General features: G+C 33.8%; 1 pseudogene; it reads right to left on the reverse strand.

The window, feature by feature from the left end:
• Positions 1-528: 528 nt before the first annotated feature.
• On the reverse strand, positions 529-17,299 carry LOC150027520 (uncharacterized; annotated as a pseudogene).
• Positions 17,300-17,409: the final 110 nt, after the last annotated feature.

A 17,409-nucleotide genomic window follows, 5' to 3' on the forward strand; every position in this document is an offset into this window, starting at 1 on the left:
TGGTAGTGACTGACTTACATTGCTCCTTGGATTTTGTCTATGTGTTGCCTATAGATTGACCATTATGATAGTCCTCCATTTATTTTGCAATCGGCTCCATTTGTGTCTCCAAACTTTGAATAGAAGCATCAATATTCTTTTGGTTGGACAGTGTTGCTTGCATAAATTTCTCTAAGGCATCCTCCAATTTGCTTGTTCTCTCCTAAAATGAAGGATATAATGGTTGTTATTATTGAAAGGGCCTTGCTTACTCAATGGATTAGTATCTTATTTCCACCCAACAATTTGATCTTGATTGTTTCTCTAACCTTGAGGATAATAATTATTATTGGAGAACCCATCTTGCCTTCCTTGATTTCCCATATAATGAACCTTTTCTTCAGATAAATTATTTTGAAAAGAACAGAGACCATTTAGATGATGACCTCCACAAAAATCACATTTCATTGATTGAATTTGATTATGATAAGAATGCACAACTTCTAATTGTTGTGGTAGATTAGATATCTATTTCATCAATGCTTTTATCTACTGTGTCAGAATTTTGTTCTGAGCCAAAAGTGCATTTGAAGTATTATGACCCATCATCCCCTTCTTTGGCTCAATTAGTCTATCATTTTGGGCTTGATATTTTGTTGATGTCAATGCATCAGTAATCTTTGTTTCTTGCTCTGGATCAATCGTCATCATTGTATCACCAATTGTAGCGTCTAGAAGCATCTTGATATGAGATATGAGACCATTAAGATATTGATGAAATGTGATATGAGATATGAGATATTGATGAAAGATACTCAATTGAGCAATGTCTTCAAACCCATGAATTGGGAATTTTCTCAGCATCACTTTGAATCTCTGGAAGGATTCATTTGATTATTGTTTGAACATAGAAATATCAGAATTTTTTTGATGTAGCTTTCGATAGTGGAAAAAAATATTTGTAAATTATTTTTCTTCTACATCCTTCCAGTTGGTAAGACTCTGATTTGGATGTGACTTGAGTCATTCCTTAGCTTCTACTTCCAATTAAAAAGGAAACAAACGCAGATAAACAGTTTCAATATCACATGATTGAAAGCCCATTGTTCCCACAAATTCATAAAATGTAGACAAATGTGTATACAGATCCTCATGGTCCATTGTTGTAAATTGATGGGTACTAATCAGACTAAGGAATGCAGGTTTCATTTCCAAGGCCTTGGTCGTAGTAGGTATTGCAATACTAAAAAAAATGTTTTGGCCCTACTGCATAGCATAATCTCTAAGTGTTCTCCTAGGTTGCGGTGGTTGCTCTTCACTACTGCATGCTTTCTTCCTGAAAAATATTAATAGGAAGGGAAAAAGTGGTTGAGGATTCTTCTCTAGTGTCGACTTGTTTTTTTTTCTCTTCGTCTTCTTGTTTCTTCTAGTTGCCTTTTCAATCTGTGATTCAAATAGTAATTGGTCTTTGAGAACTTAAGCACTTAATTTCATATAAGACAACTCACTCAAGGATTAACACAAGGAGTAATTAGCAGTAAAAATAAATTTTTTACAAATTAAAATTGAAAACAAAATTTGAAAATAAAAAAAAAGTAAAAATTAAAAACAATAAAAAAATATTCACAATATTTAGAAATTTGTACTAAAAAATTAAAACTCTTCCCTCGCAACAACGCCAAAACTTGATGACTATTTTATGGCAAGTGTATCGTGTTAGAAGTAATAATTTGTCCGTAATGATGGATACCGAACCCACAAGGAACAATTAAATTCTCAAGTATAATATTCATTAAATAGAAAACAATATGTAAAAGTTGTTGGAAAGTTTGTTGTGTATGATGAAATTGTAAGAATATAAATAATGCAAACTAAAAGATTTGTTTGATTCAGTTGGGAAAATTAGGATTAGGATTCATCTTTTTACTCGTTTGTATTTCTACAAAAGGTTATAATATTCAGTCTTGATTGATATTGATGCACATATAAAAATCATTCATATTGATTCCTCGCATACAAAATTATTAAGAGAGTCTTCCAAATATCGATTCCTCGCATATTTATAAAAATTTCTTATCATTATGAACATATTGTAGAAAGAATTTAACATTTCAAATTTATTCCTTACATTCAAATATGTTAAGCATTATCATTTAGGTCAGAATCTTAGAAACACTTTCCAATCAGATCTAAGGATCAAAATCATGAATACTTCAAGCTTTGAAAATAAAATGATAATACCAATCATCTATCAAGAAATAAAATATTGTAGATAAATATCACCTCAATTCATAATATTTTGAACATATTACTCTCAATCCCAAAGGGAAAAATTAGTCACTCATGTTGGCCATTACAAGAATGGAAAGCCAGAAAAGAAGATCCAAGATGTTTCTCCTTGACAGTTGCCTCCTCTAGGGTATTCTATCTCCTTTTATTCTCCCAATGATCTCAATGATGTCCAGGGTTATGCCTTACGCCTCATATTTAACCTAGTTGGGCTTCAGCTAAGTGACTTCTTGCCTAGGTGAGTTATTATTTGATTGGGCGAGTTTGACGAGAAAAAGCCCAACTTCTCTGGAGTGAACTCGTCTTGGTGAGCCTTGGGCGAGTTTTGAATATTCCAACTTTCCCTTTCCAACTTGTTTATTCTTCTTTAGTTCTTAAATCTCTATTTTCTCCTATAATGTTGAAATTAACACAAATTTGGGAATAAATTGTTCTTATTCATTTTATAATCACAAAATATGTAAAAAGGTGTAAATTAAAAAAATAAGAGTTGAATTATAGTTATTTTATCAATAAATATTGATAAGTGTATGTTATAAAATATTACTGAAATATGACACTTATCACAAATCCATACAATTCTCATCACTCTCAACAACCATTTTCATACAACATACATCCTTTAAACAAAACCACATTCAATTAAATATGCAAATTAATATTTATTTTACATTTAAAATAAACATTAACACACAACCCATTAAAGAGACAAGATTGAGTGAAAATAGTTTAGATTGAGATAAGATTGGTTTGTTTTAGCAAAAAATTTCTCTCTTGAATGAAAATATGGTCAAAAGGGAGAGTAGTAATGCTATTTTTGCTTAGTGATAATTAACTCTCTTAAACAAAAATCCGGCCAAATCAGAGGTTGAGTTATAGTGCTATTTTCACTTTGAGTTAAATATCCTTCGCTTGAGTGAAAATGGCCCGAAAGTATGCTTGGATTTATGTTCTATTTTCGTTTGAACGAAAATCCTTCGCTTGGGCGAAAATATCATAGAATCAAGCTCATGCAACAAAACATATATAATCTTTTACTCATTTCAATTCAACCTTGGTCATTCAAACTCAATACACACACATATTCATCAACATCAAACTCATAAACTAATATATGAAAAACTATAGGAAATTAACTTTACTCATTCAAATATTGGTCTAATAAACTATGTACCTGTCAAAAGTCAAATAACACTCAATTTCAATATTCAAACAAAACACAATTCATGCATATAAACAAAAATCTTATTACCAGTCACCCTTACATCTAGATCATCTATTCTAAAGTTATATATATATATATATATATAAAAACACAAATAGCTCCTCTTACATGAAATTTCTTTCTTCAAAGCAACTTCAAATCCAAACAATAAAATTATTCAAAATTTAAGAACATATAACAAAGTATTCAAACACAACAAAATAAACTTAACTAAATTTAGATGATCAATTTTCTCAACTAACTCCACTAAGATTAATAATAAATTCATTAAAAATTAATTTTTTTAAAAAAAATTAAATAGTAACTTATTATATTTAAAAATATAATTGATTAAGAATAATTTCTAAGTTTCGAAATGTGACCAAATATGAAAGAGATGAAATTAAAGAGAAGTTAGAAGGATAGAAAAGACTTTAGAGTGCAAAAGAAGAAAAAAAGTAAAAGGAAAAGGGAATGAGAGTGAGAATGTTAAAGCTTTCATAAAATGGTATAAATAAATAAAAGTTACTCATTGTATTTTATTTTTATTTTATATCAAATCAATCAAATAATATAATTCAAGGCATTTTCTCTTTATTCTCAATTATTTCCACTTTATCAACTAATGAAATATTTTGTTTCATTTTTTTCAATTTCTTTTTTCTATATTTCCATCTTCTCAACTTGATGCATGAAAGTAAAAATAAAAATGGAATGAAAAGAAATAGGACTAACAGTCCACAACGTCTGGTCAAACACATTTTGTGGAAAGCAAGTGAGGGCCATACGGTAGGTTAGGTGTGCACAATTATAGCTGAAATGGTCCCACCCAACAACACAAATAACGTGGTACCATGGAATTGTGTTTTTCATGGGATATATATCCGTCTCAAGTTACGGGAACTTTATTTGAATTTACGACTTATTAATGTTTTTGACAGTTATTTAAAATATTGTTATAAATTACAATATTCTTTTTTTTATAATAAAATATCATTCATTACAGACATTTTTAATATTATTTTCTAGTTTATCTTTTGAAATTACATTTTCGCATTATTTTTATAATCATTAAAAAGAACAATTGAAAATGTAAAATCAAATAAATTTTTTATTCCACTTTTAACCATCTATATTTAAAATTAATAATAAATACTTCTTAGATAAACTTTAATAGTTAAAAATAATCTTATATAACAATTTATATTATGTACTGTAAATTCAAAAACATGATTCAGATATTTATATTAGTTTGTTGTGAATTTTATTTATAATATAATTTTTATAGTCTATAATATTCGACTATGTGAATTTTAATTATATAAAATTCAATATTAATTTTGTAAAATCTATTTTTTATTGTTTAGTAGTATAATTTTAAGGAAAGGGAAAATTTAAAATAGGTTTAATATGTAAATTGTAACTTTAATTAGTTAGTAATTAATTTTGCAAATCTAGTCGTTTCTCTAATTTTTTTTCATATTATTTCTACCTTATTTCTAAGATTCTAAAATTTCATATGATCTTTTATTCTATCAGAATGCACAACTTAAGAGTCAATAGAGTGTTGGATATTCAATAATCAAATATTTGAGTAAGTTTTCTTTTCCCTTAATTTTTTTTTTCTTTTCATTGATGTTTGCATGTGTGGATTTTTTTTTTCATGTAAGATTTCAGTTAATTAAATTCCTCTATAGTTTATGTATTTAGTAATCAAGTTGATTTTTGAATTAATATTTGAGATTTATATTGGTCGGGGTCGGACGATCTTATAGCTTTGGTATCGAATGTTGGTCGATCGACTTTTGTGAAATGCGTCAAGGTGAAAGTAAAAATGAATAGAAAATAAATTAGGTAACACTATTTTTATGGTTATACACATTAATTACGACCCATAAATAACAAGGTCATTATAACTGTATAAATAAGCACTCAAGACAAAGCAAAGATATGTCATCATTACAGCATAATACTCACTTGAGGGTTGAAGAACCTTTTGTCGGTGCAGTCCGACCAAGAGCTGAAACTCGAACATTACAGTAATGAGAGGAAGGAAAGTGCGATCGAAGGAGAGGAATCAATTGTTCAGTTGGTAGTAGTTACTTACTTAGCCTAGGGAATGAATATCATTGTACCCTTTAGTCCAGGGAAGGGGCAATTCAAGTTTCTTCTGGTGGGTGCTGATTATTTTACAAAGTGGATTGAGGTCGACATATGGAAAAATATAGTATGTCGGTTCGACATCCCACACACAATTGACACAGACAATGCTCAACATTTTATAGACCAAGGAATCGCAAATTTCTACAAAGAACTTGGTATCAAACATATTACCAGTTTGATAGAGCATCCCAAAACCAATGGACAGGCCGAGGCAGCAAACAAGGTCATGCTAATGAGTTAAAGAAACGACTAAGCATCACAAAGAGAAAGTAGACCGAAGAATTTATAGAAGTCTTATGGTGATGAATATCCACTAGGAGAGGATTTTATTAATGAAGGAAGAGGATTTTCACCTACACATTTGAAGTTCTTCCTTCTAGTCTTCTCACAAATTAAAAGAAGTCAAAGAGAAGATCAAGCCTAAAGATAAAGAAGTCTACAAACTCTCAAATAATAGGCTTCATATTAAATATCTCTCTTTATAGTTTCTTTTAAATTGTAAATAATATAGAATAATGTTTAGAAAGGTGCTTAGAGGGAAACATGAGACACCTCTTTTGTAAAAGCATCTTTAGGCTTTAGTTTAGCAAATTCTAGGAGCTTGGGGAGTGAGCTTAGTAAGGGGGGTGTGATCTTAGGAGTTTTTTGGGTAGCTTAGGGAATAAGCTATGTAAATGACCAGCCCTTACTCCTATAAAAGGAGGGCTTAGGTCCTTCACAATGCAGATTGGAATTTTATAGTAGAGAGACTATACTCAATTTGGGAGAGAATTTGTGAGTTTTGAGTCTTCCTCTTCTTTGCCTTATCTTGTGAGCTATGGTGAGCTTCAAGTGGTGGCACTCCATCACTTATCTTGGTTCAAGGTTCCAAGTGGCGTGAATGGCTTCTTCCAATTCTCAAAATCCAGCAAGCATCTTATTCTATAAGTGTTCTTCTTCCCTTTTCTTCAATTTTCCATTCGGTAGTTTTGATTCCTAGAGTTTACTTCTTTTTCTACCATTTATTTTGTGTTTCCAGCATTGTGTTCTTAATTCTGTTTTGGTTCAGTAGCTATCATTTAAATTCTGTCCAGTTTTAATTCTTGTTCTTCTTTCCTTTTGTTTTGATTCAATTTGACAATACATGGACTTCAATATGAGTCTTGGTTGGTGCTTAGTTTTGGTGAGTTCTTGAATTTAGAACATTGATCCAATTCTAAAGTAGAGTGCCTTTTAAATCCAGCTCAAGTTGTTCCTAAGAATGTCAAGAATCATGTGTTCTTGTAGTTACATTCACATCATGTGGTATCAGAGCCTAGGCTTGTTTTTGCTTAATTCTTGAGTTGTATTGCACTTTACTTTCAAGAGCTCTTTAATTCAAGTTGTTTACCATTCTGTTTTAGGATTTATTTTGAGTTTTCTTGCTGTTTTCTTTTGTTACACCATGTGTTTGTGAAAAGGACTCTAGCACTCATTGTTCATATGAGTATGGCTGCTCTTTTGGAATGGCATTCTCCTTCCTAGAGCTGACCTTAAGCTTCCTTTCACTTGTGGTTATACCTTGTTATATGTCTTTTAATTTTGTAATCATGTCAAGTTTTGTCTTAGTCATGTTATTCCATAATTGTCATTACTTCTTGTAGTACTTTTATTGCTTTGATTGTTTCTTGCTTTGGTATTACTTTCTGTTTTTTAGTTTATTGCTTGATCCTTTGTGCATTTTCATTTTTAGATTTGAGTTCATGCTTGTATCTTCATTCTATACAAGTTCTTTTACACAAATTCCATTATGTCTTTGCTAGTTCATCTTACTGTTTTTCTTTCCTGAATAGGATACTCTGTTTTCTTACAAACGTGCTACTGTTTTCAATTTACTGCAATTAATTGGCTCACTGAAAATTTGTGAAAATTTGGATTTACATACTTCAAAGTGTTACAAAAGCATAGAAAAAAGAATCACTCAAAAATTCCAAGTACACAAAAAATGATAAATAAAATACGAAAAGTGTACAATACTGCCGAAAAGAATACGGTAATTGGGCAGCAATTTTAAAAAAATTATTTCTCTCAATTGGCTTACTGTTTTTACCTCATTCCAGTGCCATTTTTGAGTTAAGACATTGAAGTTTCTGTGGTTAATTTTTCACAGTCCAGTTCGCTTTCAATCGGTACAGTTAAATCTGTAAACATAGCACAGTTTGCTTTAAAAAAAAAAACAATACATTTCCAGTAGCTGTTTTCTGTTTTCTTTAATCTACTCTAGCACTTTTCTTTAGGACTCTTTTTGTGTGCCTTCTTTATTCATTGAGTTCCTTATTTTTCTTGATTGTCTTTCATTCATATTCTTTCTAGTTTGTCATACATTACTCTCTGTTTTTGGTTTAGCTTTTATTGTTTACACCTTTTTCTTGCTTGTCTTTTTGTTCTTCTTAAAAGTTGTGTGGAGACTTGTTCTTAAGTAAGTTGGTTTGCTGTAACATATTTCACTTGAAGCTACTCCATTTCACAAGCAAGGCTTGGTTGAGGACAGAATTTTTTCTTGGAGTGGTTTGAGTGCTTTCTTGGGCATTTTTCCAGCAACCTATATCTCACTGTTTTTAATTGTTTAACAAGTTTCTTTCACTGTTTTGTTTTCTGTTTTTGTGTATTTTCTGCTCATGGCTCATTTCTCTAGTGGAGAGTCCTCCAAACCGTGCTCACCACAAAAGGCAGCCCTTTATGAGGACTTAAAGAATGCCAAGCAATCCAATGCTCACTATCTTGAGGTGATAAGGAAGATGGAAGCACGGCTCCAAAGTTTGGAGTTAAACCGAGAGGAAATGCATCAAAACCGTGAGAAAAGAACTCCTCCTCCTAGTCGGCATTCTTCAAGGCACTCCCATGGTTATTATGAAGACAATCCAAGGCCAAGACATCATCACCATGAAGAGAGGCGCCAACATGTGGCTGGCCCTTGTTCTCCAAATGTAAAACTTCCTAGTTTTAGTGGTGATAGTGATCCCAATGTATACTTAGGATGGGAGGCTAAGGTGGACCAAATTTTTGATGTAAATGGGGTTAGGGATGAGCATAGGGTTAAGTTAGCTTCTTTAGAATTTTTGGACTATGCCATGCAATGGTGGCATCAATACCTCATGGACATTGACCTACACAAGAGGCCGCCCGTGGTCTCTTGGAACGATTTGAAAGCATGTTTACGCGCTAGATTCGTACCCCCACACTTTAGGAAAGACCTTATGTTGAAACTCCAACGGTTTCATCAAGGCGCGCTAAGTGTGGATGATTACTTTAAACAACTAGACACGCTTTTAATTCGAGTTAATATGGATGAGAGTGAGGAGGCTAAGATAGCTAGGTTTGTGAGTGGACTTCGAAGGGATATTCAAGACGTGGTAGAGTTACAAGAATATTCTTCTTTGGAAAATGTGGTGCACCTTGCTAGCAAAATTGAAAATCAACTTGCAAGGAAAAATGCTTTCAAAAATTCTTCTAAGGATAACTACTACCACTCTTCTTGGAAAAATAAAAATAAATCTTTTTCAAATATCCCTTCTAAGGACTCTACTTTCAAACCTAGAGAGTCTAAGCCTTCCACTTCCAATTCTAGGCCTAAATCACCACCTAAAACGTCTAGTAAGAAGTGTTTTAAATGTTTAAGCTATGGACATATTGCTTCTAATTGCCCTTCTAAACGAGCTATGTATATGCATGATGGGGTAGATAGTAGTGAGCATAGGTCCGAATCTTCTAGACATTCCTCACCTTCTAGATCCCCAAGTGAGAGTGAAAGTGAAAGCCCACATGAGGGTGACCTATTAGTAATAAGACGCATGCTTGGACAAGTGTTAAAACCTTTTGATGAAACTCAAAGAGAAAATATATTTCATTCAAGGTGTCTTATTAGTGATAGAGTATGCTCTTTGATTGTAGATGGGGGGAGTTGTGCGAATGTGGCAAGCACAAGAGTGGTAGACAAACTTGGATTGCCTACCATCTCTCATGCCAAGCCCTACAAGTTACAATGGTTGAGTGAGGTGGGTGAGATAGTAGTGAACAAACAAGTCCTCATTACATTTTCCATTGGCAAATATAAAGATGAGGTCTTGTGTGATGTTGTTCCAATGGAAGCTACTCATATACTTTTAGGTAGGCCATGGCAATTTGATAGAAAAGTTTTTCATGATGGCTTTACCAACAAAATTTCTTTTCACTTCCATGGGCACAAAGTCACTCTTAAGTCTCTCTCTCCAAAGGAAGTACATGAGGACCAAGTTAAAATGAGAGAAAAAAGAGAGAAAGAAAATGATATAAAAAGTTCCAAGAGAAGCCTTCTCATGTCCACACAACAAGTTAAAAGGGTAATAGTTACTCAAAAGCCTATTTTTTTAGCTATTCCTAGGACTATTGACTGTGAGTCGGCTAAGGATAGTCCCACATGTTTGGACAATTTGGTAAAGGACAATGAAGATGTGATTCAAGATCCTCCTAAAGGCTTACCACCTCTAAGAGGGATTGAACACCAAATAGACTTAATGCCCAGGGTTTCTTTACCACATCGTCTAGCATATAGGACCAATCCCAAAGAAACTCAAAAAGAAAATGAAAAGGAAATTGAAGTACATGATAAACCGAGTCTTAATACCTTCTCAACTCAATCACTTTTGTTGACTCGTGCTACGCCTACAAGGTCTTCTTCTTCTTTGTCATTTTCATTACCTAAGGTTCCTACTTCCACACCATATTGGATAAAGAATGTTAAGGATGGTTTTTTCATATCTCCTATTTTACCAAATAATATCATTCCTAAACAATCTTTTCCAACATGGTCTGTGTATAGACCATCTTTTTTTGAACTCCCACCATTTCAAAGTGCTAAGTCATGTTTGCCCATTTCTTCTTGTCTTCTCTTATATAATAGCAAACTGACTTTGTTTTATGCAGGAGTACTGAATTCGTGGACAAATTCTCTCCAACTCGGGGAGTATGATGAATATCCACTAGGAGAGGATTTTATTAATGAAGGAAGAGGATTTTCACCTACACATTTGAAGTTCTTCCTTCTAGTCTTCTCACAAATTAAAAGAAGTCAAAGAGAAGATCAAGCCTAAAGATAAAGAAGTCTACAAACTCTCAAATAATAGGCTTCATATTAAATATCTCTCTTTATAGTTTCTTTTAAATTGTAAATAATATAGAATAATGTTTAGAAAGGTGCTTAGAGGGAAACATGAGACACCTCTTTTGTAAAAGCATCTTTAGGCTTTAGTTTAGCAAATTCTAGGAGCTTGGGGAGTGAGCTTAGTAAGGGGGGTGTGATCTTAGGAGTTTTTTGGGTAGCTTAGGGAATAAGCTATGTAAATGACCAGCCCTTACTCCTATAAAAGGAGGGCTTAGGTCCTTCACAATGCAGATTGGAATTTTATAGTAGAGAGACTATACTCAATTTGGGAGAGAATTTGTGAGTTTTGAGTCTTCCTCTTCTTTGCCTTATCTTGTGAGCTATGGTGAGCTTCAAGTGGTGGCACTCCATCACTTATCTTGGTTCAAGGTTCCAAGTGGCGTGAATGGCTTCTTCCAATTCTCAAAATCCAGCAAGCATCTTATTCTATAAGTGTTCTTCTTCCCTTTTCTTCAATTTTCCATTCGGTAGTTTTGATTCCTAGAGTTTACTTCTTTTTCTACCATTTATTTTGTGTTTCCAGCATTGTGTTCTTAATTCTGTTTTGGTTCAGTAGCTATCATTTAAATTCTGTCCAGTTTTAATTCTTGTTCTTCTTTCCTTTTGTTTTGATTCAATTTGACAATACATGGACTTCAATATGAGTCTTGGTTGGTGCTTAGTTTTGGTGAGTTCTTGAATTTAGAACATTGATCCAATTCTAAAGTAGAGTGCCTTTTAAATCCAGCTCAAGTTGTTCCTAAGAATGTCAAGAATCATGTGTTCTTGTAGTTACATTCACATCATATGGGCATATCGATGCACCCCACAATCAACCATGGTATCAAGATAATTATTCCAGTGGAAGTAGGGGAACCTTCTCTAAGAAGACAAATGTTCAACATTGATTTAAAGCAAGAAAGCTTGACGGTCGGTCTAGACCTAATTAATGAATTCAGAGACAGTAGTAGGATCATAAAGGAAGCGCGAAAACTAAGGGCAACAAGGAGATATAGTTCCAAGATAAAAACCAATAAGCTTTAAAAAAGGAGACTTAGTGTGGAGAATGCACAATGAAGTCAAGAAGACCAAAGGAAAGTTCTTAGTCATTTGGGAAGGACCCTTCCATATACGAGATGTAACTGCTGGCAGAGCTTACTACTTAGAATTTCTTTTAGGAAAATCTCTATCGAGGATGTCAAATGTCACCCACCTCAAGTATTACTACAGTTATTGAACATGAAACATGCACTATATCCTCGCTCGATTGTTTTATCCCTAAGAATAGTTTTCCATCGTGAAGGTTTTAACAAGGCACTTCTTTATAATTTACTTTACATTATTTCAACTAAGGAAGCTTCATTATGAATATGGTTGAGCATCAAGGTCATAATGATCCATCACGAAACTATCTCTTAGCTCGGCTCGGTCAAGGAAGGTTTGCTTGAAATGACAATTCTCCCAACACCTAAAATTCGCTATCAGCTCGATCAAGGAAGCTTTTCCTTAAATTTAAAATCCCCCTGATGCTCAAAATATCATCGGCTTCGTCAAGGAAGCTATGCGCCAAATGGAAATCCATCCCGACATCTAATTTTACTATCGTCTTAGGAAGTTTTGCCCAAAATGGTAATGCCTCCCAATTACTAAAACACAAAAGAACTTAAGGGTCGGTCGACCCACTCAAAAGAAAAGCAAGAGAAAACCGATCAACAATCTAACAAATTCTTACCAAATTTTGGAAGAACGCTTATTTCAAAGTGGTTATCGTGCAGTCAGCATTAACAAAGTTAAATAGCGCACAATTTGTTACGAATGTTTGGCCGACCATGATCATACTCAATTTTTACTAGAAAATGCAAATAAAAACTTGCACAAAATAAAAGACAAAATCCTTGTATTATATATTCAAAAGGTGGGACCCAAAACTTGGGGCTAGAGCCAGGGACAAGAAAAGAAAAAAGGAACATAAAAATGTCAAAGCTCAGATGCCTCTTCCTCTTCCTCCTCCTCTTCAGCCCGTCCATGACACTAGCTTCCTATCAACGACATCTTTGGTAATGTCAGATAGCTTGGTTGAAGCCTTCTTTGTTAACACGCACACTATAAGAAAATAATGAAATAGAAACTAATTTTAGTGACTAAAGTAATTAGTTATTATTTAACTAAATTAGAGACCATTTTTTTAAACTAAAAAATTATTGGTATATAAAGTAGTTTTTATAATTAATAAAAAATTATAAAATAGTGTCTAAATTGGTATCTAACTATTAAGTACCAAAGTTTTAGCTACTTACTACTTTATATTTTAAATTAATCTCTATTAAAGGGAAAGAAAGAATAGGGTAAATCTCTTATGTATATTGAACTCAAAAGGTTATGTTTATATAGGAAAATAAACATATGAGCTAAGCCCATTACATAAATATGAAATATCTAACAATACCTATAATATCTCATAATATCTAATAACATCTAATTATATCTAACACTCCCCCTTGAGCTGGTGCATATAGATCATATGTTCCTAGCTTGTTACAAATGTAATCAATCTTAGGCCCTCGTTAGGGTTTAGTAAAAGTATATGTTAATTGATTATTTGAATTAACAAACTCAGTCTTGATATCTCCCGATATAATCTTTTCTCGAATGAAATGACAATGAATCTCAATATCTTTGGTTCTTTCATGAAAAACTGGATTTCAGCTAATATGAAGAACAACCTGAGTATCACATATAAGGGTCATTTGAGTGACCTCTCCAAATTGCAATTCTTTAAGTAACTATTTAAGCCAAATAAGCTCACAAGTAGCCAAGGTCATAACTCTATATTCTGCTTCTCCACTAGATCTCGCCATAAGACTTTGTTTCTTCCTCTTCCAAGAGATCAAGTTATCACAAATGGAGACAAAATAACCAGAAGTTGATCTTCTATCAGATGGAGATCCTACCCAATCAACATCTGAATAACAAACGACTTTAGTATGGTTATTATGACCATATAACAAACCTTTTCCAGGAGATCCTTTAATGTACTGCAGTATAAGAATGACTGCATTCTAATGATCTTCACAAGGAGAATTAAGAAGTTGACTCACCACACTGACTGCAAAGGAAATATCAGGACGAGTAACAATGAGATAGTTCAATTTTTCAACTAATCTTTTGTACTTCTCGGGATCTAAAAGAGGCTCCCCCTAATTCGGTAGAAGTTTGACATTGGGATCCATGGGATGGGAGTATAAATTTTTTTTGAATTCATCAACCCAATTTTCTCCAAGATATCCAATGCATATTTTCTTTAAGAGATAACAATACCAGTATTGGATTGTGCACCTCAATCCCCAAGAAATATCTGAGTTTGCCAAGATCTTTGGTCTGAAAGTGTTGACAAAGATGTTGTTTTACTTGTGAGATGCCATGGTGATCACTTCTTGTAAGAACAATGTCATCAACATATACTACAAGATAGATACACCCAACACTCGTGTGACGATAAAAAACTAAATGGTCTGCTTCACTGCGAGTCATACCAAATTGTTGAACAACATTGCTAAATTTTCCAAACCAAGCCCTAGGAGACTGCTTGAGGCCATATAAGGATTTGTGAAGATGACATACCAATCAAGAAGTCTCCCCTTGAGCAAAAAAACTGGAAGGTTGCTCCATATAAATTTCTTCCTGCAAATCCCCATAAGTAAGGCATTTTTTACATCTTATTGATAAAAAGGCCATTGTTGATGAGTATTCATGGCTATGAACAAGCGAACATAAGCCATATTTGCCACTGAAGAAAAAGTATCATCATAGTCTAAATAAAAAATTTGGGTATAACCCTTAGCCATAAGACGAGCTTTGAGATGATCAATAGGACCATCAGGACCAACTTTGATAGCAAAAATCCACCTGCAACCAACAACAGTTTTCCTAAATGGGAAAGGAACAAGTTCTCAAGTTCCATTATTCTGAAGCGCATTCACTTCATCAAGCATGACCTGACGCCAACCAGGATGAGCTAAGGCATCTCCTACAGATTTTGGAATGGATATAGAAGAAATAGATGAAATGTAGGTATAAAAGGGTTGAGATAGTCTATGGTAACTCAACGCATTATAATGTGGAGAGGGATTCTGGGTAGAACGTATACCTTTACGAATAGCAATAGGAAGACCAGGTTGAACTATCGGAGGTTCAACTTTCGGAGCCGAAGGGGGATAAGGTGTTGGCACTAGAAGAGAGTCATCTGATGGACGATGAGACGTTTGACACGATTATACACCTGAAGAGTTGGTGACCGTGGTGAATCTTTAGGTGTACTAGGCACAACAAGAGGAATATTAACTTGATTAGATGAAGACATAGAAGGAGAAGGACAAGATTTAAAGTAAAGGGAAGATTCATTGAAGGTGACATCTACTTAAATAAAATAATGGTTTAAAGAAGGTGAGAAACATTTATATCCATTTTGTGATCTAGTGAACCTTAAAAAGACACATTTGTGTGACTTAGAAGATAATTTATTAAGACCAGAACTAAAATTGTGAACAAAGCATCTGGACACAAAAACTTTGGGAGGTAAAGAGTGTAGAGGGTATTGTGAAAATAAAATAGAATGAGGAATTTTGTCATCTAAAACTAAAGATGGCATGCGAGTAATGAGATAACATGCACTAAGAACAACGTCACCCCAAAAATGTTGAGCAACATCACCATGGATTAAAATAGCACGAGTTGTTTCAACAAGATGTCTATTCTTGCGCTCAACTACCCAATTTTGTTGAGGTGTATAACCACATGAAATTTGATGAAGAATACCATATGAAGCCATAAAATTTTGAAAAGAATGAGAAAGATACTCACGTCCATTATCATTTCGCAAAATCGAATGGAAATTCCAAATTGATTTTTAATTTCATTGTAAAATAATTAAAATATAGAAAACAACTCAACAATTTTTCATTAAAAACAACACCCAAGTACATCTTGAATAATCATCAATAAAATTAACAAAATATTGAAATCCTAAATTAGACTTAATACGACTTGGTCCACAAATGTCATAGTGAACTACGACAAAAGGAGATGAAGCATGTTGTGAGACACTACTAGGAAAAGAACTACAAATGTGCTTCCCTAACTAACATGACTCACACGATAAACTAGATACATTAGACAAACTTGGAACAAGTTGCTGCATCTTGCAAGACTAGGATGACCCAACCGAGCATGAATGAGAGATGGAGAATCCATAATTTCACCAACATGTGCAGAGATCTGTAGTTGATAAAGCCCTTGAGACTCACATCTAGTGCCAATCATCCGTCCCGAACTCCGGTCCTGTAAAGAAACATAATCTTTGGTAAAGAACATAAAGAACATTATCATAGATAAAGAAGGGAAAAGATTAATAGTACCAACACCATGTGATGGTACCCTATATCCATTAGCCATGGTAACCGAAGGTAAATAACCCATAGTAGATAGGGAAGACAAAAAAATATTTATTACCAGTAATGTGATCTATGGCACCTGAATCTAAAACCCAAGGGCCAAGGGAAGTAAAGTGAGTGAGGCCAACAAAAGATGTACCTGAATGTGCAACAGAAGCAGTGGAACCAGGGTTCTAACAATCCTCATACCATTTAAGAAATTCATTGAAAATAGCAGGTTGGCTCGGGTATCAAATGAAGGATGGTCCACAATAGAAGGTTGCACAGGAGCAGTTTTGGCAACCACAACAGATTTAGGAGGACGATTATGTAAGGCATAGCATTTGTCAAATTTTTGGCCAAGTTTCCCACAATGGTCACACTTGTGACGCCCTTTGCCCAACTTGTTAGGGTGAGTACGATCATTATACCGAGAGACTAAAGCAGAAGAGTCATCAACATATCAGTGGTGTGTTTACCTAGCACACGTACAAAGGTAGAACAAGTGGAAGTAAAATTGGGCACGATAAGAAATCCCAAAATTTGATCACGAACATGAGAATAATAATCACGAAGGCCATGTAAACCCAATAATATAAAGAACTTGGATCTTTGTTTTAGTTCTTGAGAAGAAGTAGGGGGCAGGAGGTAATAACTCGTTAAAATTATAAAGAAAAGCATGAAGTTTACCCATATATTTCGCTATTGTACCATCAAGACATTTGGGAGCAACAACTATGAGGAGATTTTGACACAAACCATAAAAACGTTAAGTATCATTGGTGTATAATAATTTTGCTTGTTCCCAAACTTCAGATCATGTATCATAGGTACGAAAAGTTGTTTCAAAGATGAGTGAATGGTAGGTTTGATAACAATGCATAATTGAGCATCAATTTTCAACCAACGGGAATCCTCATTTTCAACAACACTGGCTTGGGTAAGATGATAAACATAACCTTGACTCTTAAGCTATAGTTTAATATCTGAGGCCCAAGTGTCATAATTGATTCCATCCAATTTGTCAATGGAGAGATGAACATTGACATAATTAGTATGAATAGACGAATCCGGGATAATGGCAGCGGAAGCAGCCATAGCTGATAAGGACAAATCCAGTCACTGGTCAATTGGCGGCAACAACAATGATGAAGGCTCCGGCAGCGGTTCCAATAGCGTCTCCGATGGTAGTTCCGATGAGATTCTGA

Source organism: Phaseolus vulgaris, chromosome 5 (assembly GCF_051622355.1).
Source record: "Phaseolus vulgaris cultivar YP4 chromosome 5, ASM5162235v1, whole genome shotgun sequence".
Lineage (NCBI taxonomy): Eukaryota > Viridiplantae > Streptophyta > Magnoliopsida > Fabales > Fabaceae > Phaseolus > Phaseolus vulgaris.